Source organism: Echeneis naucrates, chromosome 8 (assembly GCF_900963305.1).
Source record: "Echeneis naucrates chromosome 8, fEcheNa1.1, whole genome shotgun sequence".
NCBI lineage: Eukaryota > Metazoa > Chordata > Actinopteri > Carangiformes > Echeneidae > Echeneis > Echeneis naucrates.
The window spans coordinates 13,748,198-13,768,167 of record NC_042518.1 but is presented as its reverse complement, the minus strand read 5'-3'; positions in this window follow the sequence as shown (position 1 = coordinate 13,768,167).

Below are 19,970 nucleotides of genomic sequence, written 5' to 3'. Positions count from 1 at the left end.
TTAAACCTCTTCACAATGGAGTCTTTGGAGTCAAAGAGTAAAGTACATCTGTCTTAAAAACAGGGTATAAAGAGGAGCTATTGTGGGTTACATAAGTGGTTTGTTCATACTTGTATTTATGATATCGTGGGGACAGTCTTTTTGGGGGACAAAAGGCTCGTAAGACGTTGTATTTTAAGGTTATGGCTTGGTTTTCTGGTTTTGCGGCATTCAGTTAAAGCTTTAATTAATTGGAAACATCCCAAAAATTTTGGAAATCCCACTTAAAAATTCAACACTTTGGTTTGAGGCAAGTTTTTTCTTAACAATTAAGATAAAAAAAAAAGTGTTCATTACCTTAAGTTTAACCTAAACCAACTCATTAAATGCTTGCAAAGAACAAATACACAGTAGGCCTACAATAGAGCTGAAAAACTACATTTCCAAAGTCTGTAATGAAGTCAATTATTCACTAGTCAACAGAGCAGAAAATTACAATTTTCCTCCTGAAACGCTTAAATCGCTGAGGGAAGTGTTTAGGCAGTCTTGGTATTACTGTGTATTACTGTGACAGAGTTAAAGAAACAAAACCTGCATTTGCATACAGTCTAGCTGAGTCCAATCCATCAGGGATAACTGGGAACGCACGCCAGGTGTCACAGGGCAAGTAACCACTGACCTCTGTCGCCCTCTGTTGACCACGGGACATTACAGCAATGTGTTTTTCACTTCTGTGTCGGTATCTGTTGTGTGTCCTTCACAGGACCCTGTAGTAAATTTCCAGGGTGGGATTTCAAAACAAAAGACATGTGGATGGGGAAACAATTCAATCCAGAATATTAACTGCTCTGTGTGCCATCCATGTCGCTGAATTTTTAACGACAGCTCCAGGTTTCCTGACACTGGAGACATAATTCCGATGTAAGACACACTATAAGACAAAATAAACTTTTGCTTTCTGTTTTGCGCTTTAATGTAATTCAGTATTAGTTGTGAACGTGTGGTGTTTTGAACAAAATGAGGTCAGGGTCAGGGTCAGGGTTTTCCTGCACAATAAGTACAAAGCTGCATGACTCTCAATCTCCTCGTACATCATCTTTGTTGGTACACTACTTGCTTGTTCTCTGGGGTGTAAATAGGTCATCTGAAGTGTTTTAATCCCCACCATCTAAAAGGAGTACAGCTCCACCTATAGTTATGGAGTCAGACATACTTCAGCTATCTACTACCACTTCCACCATTTCCAGGTTGCAGGGACTGCTGGAGCCTATCCCGTCTTACAATGGGTGAGATGGGGTTCACCCTGGACAGGTCACCAGTCCATCACAGGGCCAACACACAGAGACAGACAGAGACCAACAACCACTCACACTCAGACCTACAGACAGTTTAGAGTGACCAGTTAACCCAAACACGATGTCTTTGGACGGTGGGAGGACACCTACACAGGCACTGGTGACCTGTCCACGGTGTATTCCTCCCTCGCCCAGGTTCAAATGGATAAAACCTTGCTTCACTGGGCAAGTGCTTGGATGTCCTCTACCCCTCTTCTCTCACAAATGGACCGACAACAGAGCAGCCATGGACTAAACATTACAACACAAATCTGTTTATTTGTATATGAAGCAGCAAACTGACATCTGATCCCAGGTGGTCTCTCAACATAAAGGACAGCCTTTATGATGGGTAATCGTGTGTGTGTGTGTCTGCGTGTGTGTACTCTGGTCAGGGTGAGTGCATGTAGCTGAAAATACAGCAGTGTGTGGAGCCTGTCATATACTGTCCCTCGCACCGTGCCACAGTCCTTCACCAGGACCAGCTCCACAGACAGACGAAGACAGCACGCCAACATTAGCTTATCGTGTCATGTATGACATCACAAACTTGAACTTAATTTCTCTCCCGAGGACATGATTAGCAGAACTATGGCTCAACAACAAATACATCTTTGTATTTCTTTTGTATTTGCGTTTGATGTTTGTGGTCGATGAGCTGCAACGACAGACAGCACCCTGCGCCGACTCGCTGCCGTAGAGAGACAATAATTGGTGCGGCTGTTTTGACATCAACTCAGCACTGAGTTTGATCTTCTGTGTTTAAACTCATTTTTGAAGCAACGCATGGAATAAATATTCTTTGAATAGAGTACATTCATTCTTGGTTCAACCAGACTGTGCAGCAGATATGCCAGCACTGTGAGCAGGGTGAGTGGAGGAATAAACATAATCCCTGTCAGAGAAACACTCTGATGCCTCTAGTCGCAGCACCCAGATGTCATCTTATTCCATGGATGTGAGGTACACACAGCAGTGGCTAGCTTAGCCTTGCACATTCAATGTGTGTCAGTGTGCTAATCCTTCTTGACAAGCTTCAAAACACACACACACACACACACAGTCTCGCAACTGCAGACTTCTATCAAGATGTCAGTACATTTGGCTTTTTATGGAAATGCACTGAAGATAAATTAAACAGTGAAACAAAGAAAATAGAGCAAAACTCCTTTGTGTTTGTGTGTGAGGGAGAAAGAGGGAGACATATTTTCTGACTGCAACATAAGTTCATTTACAGTTTATATTAAATTTACCACACTCAGTGTTAGCATTTGTTATGAAAGTGCTGTATTTTTTTTTTCCAGATACTGTTTGTGTTTATTTTAGAACACAAGCTGTTGTTATGGCAGCATGAGTTACTTTTAGGTGAGGCATGAATTTCAAGGTTGAGTGTTTTGAAGTGGAAATGGTCCTAGCTCAGTAAATGCTTCCTGATTAGTTTAAGGCCTCAGTCTCCAGTTTCCAGTCTACTTCAATACAACATGATGCTCATTTTTTAATTATGGTCCCATTTAGAGGAAAATAGACCATAAAGCTGCTGTGTGATAGCCAGACTGTGCCACGCAGTTAGGATAGATTCCAGAGCAGGTCAGAACCGAGCCTCACTCCTCCTCAACACCACCTTATCTTCCAAATATGGTTTGTACTGATTTCAAAAAACCAAGATGGTAGCGACCAAATTACAAACTGGAGGCTTCAGAACAGCAGCTCACAGGCCAGTGGGTGACGTCATGACGCCCTTGCCCAGAGCATTGGCTGGGATTGAATCCAGCCCCCCATGACTGGGAGACGTATAAGCTGTAGAAGATGAATGAGAGTGAGTGAGTAATATAGTCCATCTACAATAGACTGGCAGCCTGCTTACCACCTGAACGATGGATGGATGGATGTATAATACAATGAAATAAAAATACAAAATTATACAATTAATCCAAATTCTCAAACGATTCGTCACATATTCTAATTTTTACATTGATAGATTTCTTTAAAAGCAGCAGTGACTTATTGTTGGGCATGTGGGCTGTAAACACATCATGTCACACACACTGGCCTGTCTTCATGAGCCTGGTGTGTGGTGCAGATTGCTATCAACAGCGTTCTGCCCAGTGCACTGGGGCCCTGCCAGGGGTATTTTGGTTGTTTTTGCCTGGTGCATTTGTGCTACACTTAGAAACAGGGTGTGGTCAGAAAGAAAAAATTATTATACATCAGTGGTTGTGATCATGTCAACCAATCATATTCACTACTCTTATCTGCTTTAAACACAGCGCCCCCCCCACCCCCCACGATGCCTGCTGAGTTTTCCTGAGAGGAAGCTTGTTGTTGTCTGGGATAAACAATTTCATGTATGAACACAGCAGCTCAGATAAACTGTCAACAACAGATGATGCAAAAGTGATTATTTGCAATCTGGTGAGGGCATTTCTGTCTGCTTAATCTTCATACTGTTGTGCAAATTGGATCCTCCGTTTATATTTAGATTCAGAAGATAACATAAAATAACACTATAACAACTATATTTCACGAGCTCACTTGGATTAGATTTATACTTGTATACATGTGAGCTGGTTGGGAAAAAAAGGTTGAATGGTGAAGAGAATGTGAATAAAAATATGAGACCCTGGTCCCCAACTGCACTACAAGCAACAGCGCAAACAAACTGAATTTGTGGACTGTCACCAAGCTCGCCTTCTGCACCTACACTACAATTTACTCCTTTTACTCCAAAACTAAAAGGTGTAAATGGGTTTTCTAAAATGTTGATAGCTCTGCCTATAAAAGATGACTGACCCCTTCCTCACAATTTATTTGCCTTTCAGTCTGGACTGAGGACACACACAACTGTGACTAGCAGTGTCATCACATGTACATACAGAGCACACAAACAGACATACAAAGGTGAGGGAGACTGAACTGCTAGGGTTAAATTATGTTTCATCTCTGGATTTGCACTTTTGTAGTGTGGAAGTCACAGTGAGCCATTTTTAAGGTTATTTCAGAGCTTTTCAGTGTGTTCTGGGAGCTACAGTAGTTGCAATATTGAAAGTTTGCGTGTTCACCCGGGTGTTATGCTGGAGCTGATATAACCTGGGTCTGCAGAGACATTTAACATGGGTGTGAAAGCTGTTGATAATCTTTTCCATAGCAGAGAGATACCTATGTGTTAGTGGATGTTAACAGGATTTTCACAAGGAAAAGCAGCTTTAGAGCCAAACGTTTTTATGGCTAATGAGTAAAAGGATGTTTACATATTTACATGATGTGCAACAATAATAAAAAAAAAAAATACAAAAGCAGTAAAACCTTGAATTACTAGTTATGTGCTTCTAAGAGTGATTTATGTAAATGAGACAAACTCCTGTTTTAACGTGCGACTAAACAGTAAAACATTCTGTTACAAACTGGCTGATAAATGGACAAAAACCATTGCTCGAACATATTTGACGCATTTTCCATTTTCATCTCAGCTTCAGTTCCCTCGTCAGAACAAAGCTCCACTGCGCTGTGAAGTTCACAGATCTCATGCTGCCTCTCACCTCAAAAACACCTGAGAGATGGTGCTGTGAAGCTCATCACTGAGTAACACTATTCACATCGCACATTACGTCAATTCATCTATTCTTAGGATGAAAGTATAAATAAGTGCTGCTCTAAAATTTTCAAAACAAGCCAATCTGGAAAAGAGCGAGTAACATTTGTGTAATATGGCACCACAGCTAGTGAGGATTAACCACAAGTTCATTATACTGTTGAGTAGAAGAGTTTGCACCTTTAGTGTCTTTTTCTGTATGGCACGTGCATCTTTTAAAATCTATCGATTTTCCTGATTATTATTTTTAATGCAAGTTTGTATTATTATGTATTATGTATGAGCATTTATGTATAATTAGGTTTTTCTGAACTGCAAGCAGTGATATTTTTTGACTTATTTTAGAATTTGCTGCGAGATAAATGAAAATTAGATACCCAATATTTTGCAAGAAATTAGATTTAATAAGATTTATAAAGCATTTCGTGGGTTGAAGAATGCTTCTCCATCTCACACAACGGGGGAAAGCTCAGTTGCAATATGACAAACCCATTTTTCTGTTATTATTTTTATATTATTTCTGAAATAATGTTTATTAGATGCTGGAAGTTACAGCTAATATTGCAGTGACACTGTGATGTCAATTTTCCAGTTTGAATGTGAGCAGCTGGGTTAGGGGTGAACTTTTGCACTCTTACTGTATTGTGTGAAGTCAAGAGAAAAGCTCCAAGTACAAGCAAAATTAAAATGAGATGTGGAAAAAGAAGGATCTGATGTGAGTTACTCATGCAATCGACTGCCAGTAACTGTGAGTCAGAGCTGACATGGTGAGAGGCTCATTCATGTGAGTGTTTGTCCATATGTGTGAAAGAGAGGAACAGAGATAAGTGTTGCGTCTGCATTTCTCTCTCTCTCTCTCGCTTTCTCTCTCTGTCTTGCTTGCACACACGCCTCTACTTATATGATTGTGAGGTCACTATTTCATTTATTAGCCCGATCCCAACAAACAAAGGTTGGGAGGACGGGCCACACTGTCCTCACTAAGGTCTATATCTGAGACGAGTCCTCACAGATAAATAAAAATGTTCTCTCTCTCTCTCTCTCTCTCTCTCTCACCAACAAACAACACACACACACCATCTGTTGTCAGTTACTGCTCCCTCTGACCTCCTCTAACTTTTTCTGTCTCAAACACACAGATGAGCTTTGTCCAAATGTGAGAGCAATAAATAAAAAAAACCACGCAGAACAATAAGTTCAGTTAATACTCCATTGAGTGCTCAGCTTGATGTTGGCATTAAGCTCCAAAACACAGCTACCTGTTGATTCTACAAGACAAGACAAAACATCACATTAACAACAACACACAATTCCTCTTCCATTCCCCATTCCTGCTGTTACTGCAGTTGTAGTCTCCAGTTTCAGACGGACAAATCCGTTTGGGATGAAACATGCTGAAATGGTCCTGTGTGTATGTGTTATTGATGAGTTAAACCGAAACCTCATAATAAATTATCATTATTTAAATGTTGCTCACCACACATAGACAGCACAGATGGATGACCCAAATTCTGCCTGTCATTGTTATCAACATTATCAAAAGTTTGTTTGATTGACTGTCCTAAAATTTACAGCTTACACAGCACACAGTAATGAAGTGAAACTTTAACGATGTACAATCTGACTTTGTTCTACAACTAGTGAGGTCATTAGCTATGATGCAATGCTCTTCAGCATTGACTGGACTTTACAGATCCAGAGTCTATGTCCACTTTCCTTGACAGTCTTTTTGCAGCGCTATTTGTCTCTTTGGTCCATATCAGCGACAACTATAATCTACAGTATTCTACTAAGATCAGTAGATAACTCCAGAATGCAAATTACTCGTGACTGCAGCTGTGCTCAGAGTTATAAATGTAACTGATGCAAATTCAAATCAAATTATTGTACCAGTTCAACCTGTTCCTTGGTAAACTCTATTACTTGTCCGTGTGAGTTTGTGCAGCACAGCCAACACTTCCCCAGCTGCTTCACTACATTCTCATAAGGTTTGTCAAACCATGCAAGACCGATTTGGCCTTTAGGTCCACCTGAGATTCACGCTGACTGACGGCCCCTCTGCTCCAACGCCTCAAAAGAAGTTTCTTTTTAGCAACTACACAAAGAGCTGCAGCTCTGTATAAATGGAAAATATCACCAGATTCACTTGCTCAACTTATTCAGACACACACACACACACACACACGATAAACCCAGAGCATATGCACTGGACTGCTCTGCTTGAATATGCGCAGTTTTGTGTCTTTATCTGTATTTGTTGTTAGCAATAGTGGAGTGCAGATGGCCTCCAACAGAATCCACACAGATTCTCTCGCACACGCACACACACACACAAACACACTCCATCAGACTCTTATCTCTCTTCCCCAGAGAAGCCAGTCCTGACTTCCTGCAATCGGTCAGGACTCCCTCAGCTTACCCACATACAGGAAGGGGGATGTTGTGTTTGTGTGTGTTTGTGTGTGTGTGGGGGGGGGTGTCTGTGTGTCTGTAGCTTTAAAAAAAAAAAAAAGCTTCCTGAAGATAAACAAACAAAGGGCTAACTGATATACTCAGCTTTTGGCCTTTCTTCATGCTGTAAACCATTGTCACTTTGAACAAGTGGACAAAGTCAGCTTCTAAAACCTCATCAGTATCTGTTTGAACTTGACTCTTGGAAAAAGTGACAGTCTGGACCTCTAGAGATATTGAGCGTTTGAGTTTGGTCTTGAAATCAGGGTGCACTGACAGGACGTGCTGGTATTGAGTTGAAGGTTAAACCATTTCTACCAGGTGTGATTGTGGAGTAAAGTCCACACTAAATCTAAATTTTAGACATGTGGACTGTCACCTGTCTTAACTATGGACCAGACATAAAAGTGGACACAGACTCTGGGTCCTTGTTACTTGATTTATTAGCTCAGTAAATGTTTTCCTAGTGAGTTTATGGCCTAAGTCGTAAATGATTCCATTTAGAGGAAGTAGAGGATAAAGCAGGGGATGCAATGGGGGATGTGGCTACTGTATGACTGACAGACTTTACCACCCAATCAGGATAGAGTCCAGAGCAAGGTCAGATCCGGCCCTCACTCCTCCTCAGCACCACATTATCCTCCAAATATGGCTTCTACTGGAATTAAAAAAGTACAAAGATGGCAACACCAAAACACTAGTTCATAAAACAAAGTGACAGGTGAAGTGTGACGTGCCCATCCATCATTGTTTGTCCTGTCAATGGATTAGCTTTCAAAATTTTCATAATTTTCACGTGTATCTAATGAAAGAATCGATTGATGGGATACTGTCACTAAACCTTTATTTCTCAGCTCCCAAAACAGACAGAGGATTAAAACTATCAGAGCCCTTAAGCCTTCACTATTTAATACATTTTTCATGCAAATTTTATAAACTTTAGGAGAAATAAAAAGGAAAAGGGAAACAGTCTGGCTCATCAGCAGCACACAATTCATACAGCTCTACTGCTTTATGAACTGTCTTGTAGCTGTGTTGTAACCGCCTTTGTTATTGTGTAATCTTCCTAGTTGTATTGTGAATAAATTACTGATGCATGCATTCCTGCAGGTGGTTACATCCTGATAATTAATATTAATGATAAGCACCGCTTTGTGTGTAATGAAGATCCTGCTATCTCTTCTACCGGATTCAGATTATTATCTGAATTATCACCAAATTATTCAAGCCTTGCGATATCAATATCCTCGCTAACATAGCTCAGTGAAATTAAACATGTGGTCCTGCACTGTATGGGACAGTGAAGAAAAAATGTCTTACATCTGCTGCTTTGACTGGGCCCGGACCAAACTTCAAAGGTTCACCAACTATGCTATACATCATTTTGATACTTTAAGCATTGCCAAACAAACAAATCAACAGTCCTGGATAAAAAAACATTACATCCTTGACAGAGCTAGCAATGTAAACATGAAACAAATTTTCATTTTTTCACGCTGACCTTCATCTTACTCCTTCAATTGTTTCTGTGTTGACTCGGTTATATGGTGACACTATAGTACACTGGACATCACCAAAGAGTCTGAATCTGACCCAATTTAAATAACGATTGAAACCATCTACAGCTACATAATGATAATCCTTTTAAAAAATGTCCAGCAGTTTCTATTTCAGTCACCAGCCTCCTAATTTACAAGGTTAACATTGGACTGCTGTGTTTCCTCTTTCCTTTATATGCATGCATCTGTAAGTCCAAAGCACTGCACTGACACGGCATCTCTGCTGATGGATTATGGTTTTTTTATATATTTCAAGCTGCGCTTATAACCTTTATCAACGCCTCAGTGGGATCATGGCATCTGCTTCAGACTGCAAAGTGCCAAAGGACAGGTTAGAAAATCACTGGCACACACAGCACTATAGTATTTAGAATAGCCACTGTAACATGGGAAGCTCCAAAGATCATCAAGGACATCAGTCAGGTGTTTCACGCTCGCTCATCCATGTTATGTGGAAAATGATAGCGGGGCATTAAATCATGCGCTGCCCATTTCAAAGACAGGTTCTTCCCACAGGAAGTCTGAGTGATGAATTGTGCTCTCACAAGCAGTGCACAGGAGACCACAGGCCGCATTCTGTAGGTTATCATGCTACTCTGTAATAAATACCCAATCACCTCTTTCACTCAAGATGGAAGCAAATCTAAAACATATATTTGAGAATTTATTTATTTAGAAATCTAAATCTAAAAAGTGTCAGAATAGTATAAAATAACATTGTTACATTACGTCACCATAGAGGACGCTCGTCTTATTTTAATTAGCTCTGGTGATGCGGTGGGTGTGATCTTATTAAACTAATGACTGACATGGTAGGGGGGCTTTTAATCATTTTGTTAAACCCAGACTACGAACTACAGGGTTAAGAAGATTAACACGAGATTACACCCAAATGCATTTCCACTGTCTAGGAACGGAAGACAGAGCGAAGCCACTAAATGTGCCTAAGAAACTACTTGATCACAATTACATGTTACTATATTCTACACAAAGAAACAGGCCACTTTTATATTTTAGGCCTTAATGAGGCCTTGCTTGCTGTTTACTGCAGCTAGTATGAGTACTGAAGCCACATAAACAGCTAGCTGAATGTGCATATCTAAAAGAACCTCACACCACCAAAATGGAACTGAACTTAATTCATGTTTCCATAAAAAGACGAGAATGTGAGTTTTATGTAAAATGCTCAAATATTAGTCCCAATATTTTTTTGCAATCTCTAATTACGATACAACTCTTGGAGTGCTGCACTACTTCGTTTATTAAGTGTGACTGTATCTTCATTGTGCTGTTGAAATCCTCCAGTTATGAGTGTATTTTGTAGTGAGCCAATGAAATTCGGCACAGTATATGGCAATTTGTAGACAGAAGGAAGGAGGATGTCTGACTCAAATCAGTTGCTGCATTGGGTGAGCCTTTTTTTTTTTTCAGAAAACTGAAACATTATATGTAATACATACAAATAATGATTGTATGCTAGTTTTTTCCGACTTACCTCTTGCTGTTTATAAGCTGTGCCCTATCTTGTATATTTATGGGAAATAATTTAACCGTTTGTAAAGGGAAATCCCAGAGGCAGTGTAAGCCAGATGTTTTGTCCAAAAAACATATAAAAAAAAACTTTCAATATCTACACCATATATGGCCATATAGTGGATTAATATTACTCAACTATGAGAAGGAAATTCATTCATCTTATACTGCTTATCCGTTTCCAGGTCGCAGGGGTTGCTGGAGCCAATCCCAGCTCACATTGGGCAAGGGCGGGGTCACCCTGGACAGGTCACCGGTCCATCACTGGGCCAACAACCACTCACATTCACACCTACAGGCAATTTAGAGTGACCAAGTGACCCAAACATGATGTCTTCGGACAGTGGGAGGAAACTTACACAGGTACGGGGAGAACATGCAAACTCCAAACAGAAAGGCCGCAGGCCGGGAAGAGAACCCGCAACCTTCTTATTGTGAGGCAATAATCACGAACCACTATGCTGCCATGCTGCTGCTATTCATATAACAGAAATTTATATGGACAGAATTACTTGGTTAGACTTCATTAAATACTTTTTTAAGATGGACACAGGAAGTAGCGAGTTAAATCAAGGTATTATATGTAACCTTAGGTTAGATATGAATTTATATATTACATATATTAGCTTAACAAAAAACAATTCTTTGAACTTTAGCTTTTCGGTCTTTGTTGTCAGTGTTATTTGTAATACAGTAATGGCCAGGATAGCTCTCATGAATAGCCCTCTGATCAATATTTTATGTCATCATCATCATAACAGCCTCCTGTAGTTTAATACTGTGTACTATTGGAATATTAATCAGCTAAAGACTCATGGAGGTCAGTGTAATGCATACTTGAGAAGATGTTTCATAGCTACTGTAATGTATAAATGGAAAATACTTTGTTCCAACTTGTTTTTTCAGCCGGTCTGACACCCCTTTCCCATTCAAGAAAGAGGTGGAAACACTGTCAATACTTTTCTTATTAAATGATTTATTCACATTAAAAAAGTAAAAAACTCTGACTACACCAGTGCTGTATTTCACATCTTAAAAAGTAAGATATATTGTACATGTAAAGCATGAGAGCCACACCACTACCTGTGACATGGGGAAGAGATGTAATTGTTACTTCACCAATATTCATTATGTAGGACAATGAAATTAAAAAAGGTCACTCATCACACAATTAAACCAAAGGAGATTTGACAACTATTCCAATACCTACAGTATGCGCAGTTAACTCCAATGTCTGAATAACTTCCTCAATATCTCAACACCTCTGCAAATATCTTTTTTGCAAAGTAATGCATTTAAACCAAAAAAAAAAAAAAACGGTTAGGGGCAGCACTGCTGCACTGTTAGTTTGTATATTGCTAAATATTAGCATGAAGAGCGCTTTGGGATCAATGTTTTTTTAGACAGAGGAAATACAGCATATAGAAATATTCCTGCAAGCTCAACTTCCTCAATAGTGGCTGGCAAACTCCAAAAGGCTAATGAGTAACAGAAAACTGTTTGGGGGGGCATTGTGGGTAGGTAAAGGTAGCTGCTGAGTATCGAGGAAATAAAAAGAAAGGTGGATATGAACATCTTAATGCTGTTCTCAGCCAAATACATAGTGTATGAGTCTATGCATGGCCATGCAACAATTTGAAATGTGCTTTCCAAACTAATTTCAAATATATGCCTGGCTGTGAAGTATGTGTGTATGTGTTTTCCCAATCACATCCAAACATCTGGTAAAATAGGAAGAGGCAGAGGAAGACCAGGAAATAGACATCAGGTCCCTGAAACTGGCCATGGAGGGAGTGGAAGCACATAGGCTCACTGCAGCAGAGCAGTTTAGGTTCTATATGGGGCGATTAAGTCAGTTAAAGGACGGCTGTCCGTGTGGAAGTGCAGAAAATGTAATTAACCTGTCTAGTATGGGTTTTATTCTGGCAGTCATAGGTCTGGCCCAGACTGTCCATGTGCAGCATCACCCACCTGGATACACAAAAGAGTGTGCACAGGCAGGCAGGGTGGATCAGCTCCAGTGAGTGGCACCACCCTTACCCTACTACATGATGAACTGTGGTAGGTCATCCTTCATCAAGATTTCCATTGTACCCTTTAAGGAGCAGAAGTTGATTAAGAAGCCCTGTCAAGTCTCCAACTCCCACAGGCTGCAGTTTCAGACGGACTTCACTTCATGAGGAAGGACAGAACCATCTTCACTGCTTCAGCACGGCTTTGGAGGATGTCGCCCCTTTTATCATGTATATAGGGGGGATATCCGCTAGCTTAGGAAGGCACTTCCTGGAGTCCACTGCTCAGCATGGCTGCTGGTGTTTGTCATGGACAGTGTGCCATGACACCAGTCCCACCTCGATTCCGATCTGGTCCTCGTACAGAGGGAAGGTGTCATTCACCTAATCCTGCCACCGCAAATCTCACATACTGCAGGATCTTGATGTGCCACTGAAAGCAGTTTTCTGTGGTCTTACAGTGGATCTTTTGGCAATGCCACACTCTAACTTGGTTTTCAGGAGGGTGTTTTCAGCGGTTCTAAGAGGCTAAAGGATTAAGATGGTGGCTGGGTTCAAGAGGTGTGGCCTCCAAACTCTGGACCCAACAGCCATTGACTGGTCCCGGGTCATGCCATCTGGGCTTTGTCCTCAATTGCCCTACCCCCAGGACCATCTGGCCCTCTACCTCTCTCTCTCAACCTTACCCATCCTCTGGTATAACATAAAAGCCCCAGGCTAAGGAGCCATGGTCAAGCCTGGGCACTGACTGCTTAGTAGATGCCTGATGCTGCAGATTATGGAGAATCATGCTGCAAGACTCAAGGCTTGGAAGAAAGCGAGCAGACTTGAACAAAAAACACTATCCCAGCAGTCGCTCCTCAATGACGTCTGGTGCTTCCCATGCACAAGACAGAAGAGTCAAGAAGTGTGCTGCTCGGGTAGCTCCAGGCACCAGCCCCAGTCTTTCTGTTACAGCCTCCCATGCTGCGACCCCCAGTGGCAGTCACTGTCTTCCCTCATTCTCTGTTTGTCAAGATGGATGGGAAGCATTTTTGCTGTTGTACAAATTTAAATATCAAAAAGTTCTTGCTATTGTGTCATCACGACCCAAACAATATAAACACAACATCCAAAGCCATCTTTGTGGTGGGGGTACTTTGATGCATGCTGTACACCCTTTTTTCTGCCTTTGTGTTCTTTTTTCCGTAGCTCTAGTTTCAAGATAAGGCAAAATGCCCCCAAAATAATTATAGCAGAAACAACTGTACCGATTCACTTTTATTTTTATATCATTCTTTTTGACCCACTAAAAGCATCTGGCCTGCTTATGTTCTGGACTGCATCCCCTCCCCAAATGAAGCAGCTTGATGATAATCTGTAGAACTGATTTTTTTTTTTTTTTTTCAACATGTTGGTGACTTTAACTACAAACCGCAAACAAAAAAATGTCTCAGCTCTGTCTTTGATCCAGGCGACCTCCCATCCTCAGCAGACCTCCTCCAATGCTCCACGACGAAACACGCAACTTCCACTGCCAGTGTGCGACAGTGTCCGTCAACAAATGATAATTAAGCACTTTTCATGTGCACGTTTTCAGAAAGTCCAGCGCATGACTAATGTGTCTGTAAGTCTGCCGCACTGAAGATAAATAGGGAGATGACAAAGTATTGTGAGAGATAGTTCCATCATTACCACACAATGGACTTATGTTTCTTGCAAAAACTGCAACCCAGCAGCAGGCTCAGACAGATCCAGCCCAGTACGACCACCAAGAAATCATCACGTGCATTCAAATGTGGGAGGTGAAAACAAAAGACAACAAAGAACAGAAAAAGTATTTTTTTTTTACATCTATCCAGTCAGCAACCTGCACTCCTCTTATTTACGTTTGCTTTTTAATTTAATACATACTTTTTAAAAAAAATGTTTGCCTGCAGATGTCTTCTTGTCTTTAAAGTTATTACCGCTATTTCTCAGTTGAATTCAATATCTCATTATTATATAAATCCAAACAATTACCTTATTCTAACAATCATAATAAAACAACAATAATATTCATAAAAATATGAATAATTAGCCTGGAAAAATCATTAGTAAAATTTGAGAATCACATTATGTGCTATTGATTTTTTTGATATAATGGCTGTGCTGGTGAGAGATGTTAGACCACACACACACACACACACACACCAGCCATCTTACTACAATATCTGTCTCTACTTCCCTCAGACACACACACACACACACACACACACACACACACACACACACACACACACACACACACACACACACACACACACACACACACACACACAGGGGCGCAGCAGGAAGCCTACCTAAGCCTACCTGGGTGTGTGTTTCCTTCAGATCCCGGGCGGTGTGAAAAACGTCAGCCCGGCGGGAGGAAGGTCGGTGACGGTCGGGTTGATATCAAGCCCTCGGTCAGTCCTTCGTAAATCCCCGGTACAAACCGACGGAGTCTCGGAGGCTGAGGCGGATTCCCACTCGTCCCAGTTCCCCATTCATTACCGGATATTAGTATGTTTCCATCAGAGGACGGATAACGATAGTACGAGCATTATTCCGTTTCCCCCGGTGAGCACGAGCTGACGTCTGAGGAGCTCCGGTGGCACGAGTCTCCTCCGGGCGACGGCGGGTGATGAATTATTCATGAGAGGGGCGTGGTCAGTGCGCTCCGTCTGCTCGTTTTGTGTGTATGTATTGTGTGTGTTTGTGTACAGACAACAGCAAAGTCCCGTTAAGACCAGCAGCTGTCATGACGGGACGGAGGACATCTAGTGGTCAGACCCCCTCACAACAAGGGCCGGGGTGGGGGGGCAGGTACACATACCGTATGAGAAAATCAACGCGTTCATTCATCTTCTACTGCTCATCCGTTTCCGGGTCGCGGGGCAGATGGGGCCAATCAGAGTTGACATTGGGGGAGGGCCGGGTCATCCTGGACAGGCCGCCAGTCCATCAATACAACATGATAAATATTTAAAAAAATAAATATTTCAAATGATGGTCCAATTAAGAGTAGAAAAAGACCATATAGCCGGTGATGCATGAGGACGTGGCTACCTTGTGATTGACGGACTGTACCACCCAACCAGGATAGAGTACAGAGCAGTCACACCCAGTCCTCACCCAGCTTCAGCTTCTCTTCCACATGTTTTGTTTCTGGTAAAAAGAACAAAACAAAACAGTGCCACAGTAGCGATGTTTTGATGCTTGCTATGAGCCAGTAGAAGTAGTAAAAACAATGTTTGTGAATTAAACTTCAAAAAGGCAAAAAAGGTTTATTTCATGATTTGAGCATTATTTCTCATTTTCTTAGAGTTGGAGTCTGCTGAAGCTGCTTCTCCAACTGCCAACAGGTTAGTGAATGTCTTCTCTGAGTAAATCCTCCATTTCATTTGTGTCAAAGCTACTGAACTTGTTAAGTGTAATGACTTAGAATACACGATTGGGTGAATTCTTCACTTGGAGCATAATAAATATCCAGAACCTGCTTCAAATGAACATTTCATGTCGTTTTCTGTTTCTAGTGAATGTTTGTAATAATGAGAACTCTTTCTGCTTTGGGGAAATTATTGAAAGCGTTCAGCAGGAGGAGGCTGAAAGCTTTGATGGATATTTTCACCATAGATGTCGAGAGTAAAGGGCTGGTGACCAATTACACAGCTGTCATTGGTATCACTGGTCTCTCCCACTTGAGTTCCTTCCTTTACGACTGGATTGACATACGCTATTTGCTCGCTGTTGTTCTCCACATTAGCATAGATATCCCTGGTTCCTACAGTGTAATTGCCTTCACGCTCTCTATCTGCCTCTTTATTGTTTTTGCCTTGACCTTGGTCACCATCCTTTTCTGCCATCCCACGTTTGCTCCTTGTTCTCTTGCATCCTGATTCCTGACCGACACTGGAACACAAGCACACACAGAAAAGCGTAAACAATAATGACAGTTACCCACACACTCTGAAACACACACACTTATATTGAAATGTGTCTTGAAAACAGGCAAAACTAACAGCAGGATTTTTATGCAGCGTATGTAATGGTGAGCACAGACATTAAAGAGAATTAAATTAAATAGAGGACGCCTTGCTGCTCGGCTAGCCGTTTTTTTTTTTAGGACCAGACAAGTCACAACCAAGACCAGCAGTAGCAGCAGCTATTGAGGAGACCAGCGGTGTCTGTTGTTCAGAACATACAGGATGATTAATAGCAGTGATGTTCAAAAGAAAGTGGGAAAGTGAGCTTTGATCTTGAATATCCCAAGTTTTACAGGAAGATGCAGAACAGCAGAGAATAATATGTATTAACTGTCAGCTTCTACTGACTTACATTTAATGATTACATTAAGTGATGAAGTGATCTTTGCAGAGATGAATGTCCTTGAGGGCAATGTGACTTCATACACACAGCTGTAGTTGCCCTAGTGCTCATACTCAGCTGGAAAAACACTCAAAGGAAGCAGATTGATCAATTGCAGGTTTGGTGATGGTGATGTTGGATCCAGAGAAAATGAGAGAACACACCTCCAGGAAAGTGGGAAGAAATTAGAAGAAATTAAGCAGGTGATGTTAAAGCCGCAACCTCGTGTAACCTCTGTGGCTTCAAGACTGCACCAGGCCTCCTTCAGGATAGATTAGGGTGATAGGGTGCTGCAGTGGCACTGGCTACAAAAGGGGAAAATATAATGCCCGCGTTTTTGAAAGAGCATTTCAAGGATGGATGCTTTTTATGTATGAGGTATGTCAAGTTGTGATGTATTGATAAGCAGTGGATGTATCATCAACTGGACTGTTTGGGTCTTTCTCAATGAGCCTGACGTCTGCTGTAGAGTGAATGTTCCTCCTAAATGCTGTGTGAGACTGAACAGGTGAAGGTAACGTCCTGACCCCAGGAAACCTCATCAGCAGGGTTCATGGAGATGCTGGGCTTTGGGAGGCTCACTGAAAGTAGACCCCACAATGTTAGACCCGCCTATGTTGCCTTTCAGATGAAAAAATCTCTCGACATCTTATGATTCTGTAACAGTCCTCAGCCCAGGAAAGGTGCAGTGCCCACTCCAAGCCAGGGAAGAATTGCTGCCCCAAGTGGATGAGTGGAGGAGTGGAGGGGGAAAATGGAGTGGGAGCAGGGGTGCAGACACTTTACCTTGCCATTGTGGTGATGAGTGAACTGAGCCACGGGTCAAATTTGCTGGCATTGCCGGCATTCTGCATTACAACCCTTACCTGGTCATGAGCTGTGGGTAGTAACCAGAAGCATCAAATTATTTTGATTAAAACTATGTTGTCTTTTAAAAATAAAACTGCATTCTCACCTGTATAGGTGACTCCAGCATCTTCGCGAGCATCATGTAAGTCACCCCAGACTGTTCCCCAGGTGTTCGTGTGATAGATTTCCACTCTCCCAGAGCACCGAGTGGATCCAGATCCAGCTAATCTGACCAGAGTACCTGAGCAACATAACTGATTGTTTTAAATGTAGCTTTTTATTCCATAGCTCATTGTTTGCTAAGCCATTGAATAAATGATTGTAAAGCAGGTAAATGTATTAGAAAACTGGTTGAATTTCACAAAAATCATCAGAGTTTAACGATTTTTGTCCACTCGTGTAGGTTACAGCACGAGGACCAGAGGAAAGGCTTCCTGCCTGCCTGTCTGAGAAACGGATCTCATGCCTTTGTAAGACATTTAGTATTTTAATGTCACATGTGATGGAAATGCTCTAATGTTACCACCAAATTAAAATCAAATAAATTTTATTTATACAGTGCCAAATCATAACAACGTTACATCAAGGCACTTTACACACAGAACAAACTCTTCATGGAGTTGTTAAAGAGACCCAACATATACAGTACAAGCACGTACTGACAGTGGCAAGGAGAAGGCAGAAAGCTCTGCAGAACTGGGCTCAGGGGAGGGCGGCCATCTGCCTCGACTGGTTGGACTGAGAGAGGGAGAAATGGGGGGGCAGCAAGAGAAGCAGAGGCAGAGAGACACAGTGAGAACGAGCCTGAAGGAGAGGAGGGGGGACTTGGTAGAGAGATGGAGGTTACAAGGGAAGTGAGTAGCAGTGAGTAATGACAACTAAAGGTAACTACTGCAGCAGCAGCTACTGAGCAGGGCCATGAAGAGGGGACGGGGACAGGGGGGACAAAACACAGACTACAGGAGGAAACAAAGTTAGTGACATGCAATGCTGTAATGCATATGAGAGAGAGAGCCACAGAGAGAGAGAGAAGAGGAGCCTGATAGCTGAAAGTTTGCCTCCTGGTTTACTCTTGGAGACTCTGTTCATAGTGTCTGCCTTTATCCCCTCCAGTGACTCCTGTGTGGTGCAAACACATTAAATTGTGAGTGCATGTCAAGTGGAGAGACTGAACTCGGCTAATTAAATCTCAGCCTCTGTGGGGAAATTACATAATAGCAAAATTGAAATTAAGCACAGTCATGTATTATAAATGGTTTCACCGACTTGGAAATCATAACAGGAATGCTTGTCGATTGTAAGCCAATTATAAAGGGAGGGTACATGACCACAGGGTTCAGCATGACATCATCTGAACTTCATTGTAACAAAACTTATTTATGAGGTCTTCTCAACAACAGACTAAACCGAGCATCAGCAGAAGAGTGTTCTGCTGTGTTTTAGAGAATTTTAATGACTTTGGGCAGATGTGTTTACACCAAACTCACTTCAGTGGCCTACTCAGGTTTCATAACTTCCTCTTCATCACATCAGCTCAGCATCATGTGCTCATTACGTCTGTGAAAGAGTATTACTGTGTTGCCAGATAGAAGCACATGCGGGTTTTAGTTGTGATGAGAAACAGTCAAAGACCTTAATAGTCCAACTTGTGGATTTTAAATCATTTTAAGACTTTGTTCTCATCTTCCCTGTAGCAACAGCTTGTGAAGTTCATTCAGTCTGACATAAAGGAAAATTACTTGACGAATGTTTAATGTGTGACTTTAAGTTTAGCCCACTTTGTATTTCCATATTTCTGTAAATTGAAAATACTGATATTTGTATGTTTTAAAATGTACCTCGTTTTTTACACTCAGAAAACTGTCTATACATTTCTCATTAAACCCACAACGCAGACGTAAGATTTAATTTGAACAGCCTATTGAGCAGATTTGAATACTTAGTGAGCAGAAAACAGGTAATGTCTGGAGTCGCTGTAACAACCCAAAGGATATCTCCTGCCCGGTCTACAGTACCAGTCAAAAGTTCAGATACACTTTCCCATGTTAACGTTGACTAGAATTTGGGCCAGGCCAAAATATATCCCTCCAGATTATACCCTCCATTTTAACAAGCACAGAGAGCGCACATCAGTCTGTTGACCGTCGACTTTAATATAAAGAGCTGGAACTGGCCATTTGCTTTGTTCTGCAGTCCTGGTGAACCAGCATGATGACAGATAACTCAAAGCTGCCTTAACTGTACACCCTGCAGACAGATCCTGGTGGAGATCTTGACCGTTGGGAAAGGTCTACTG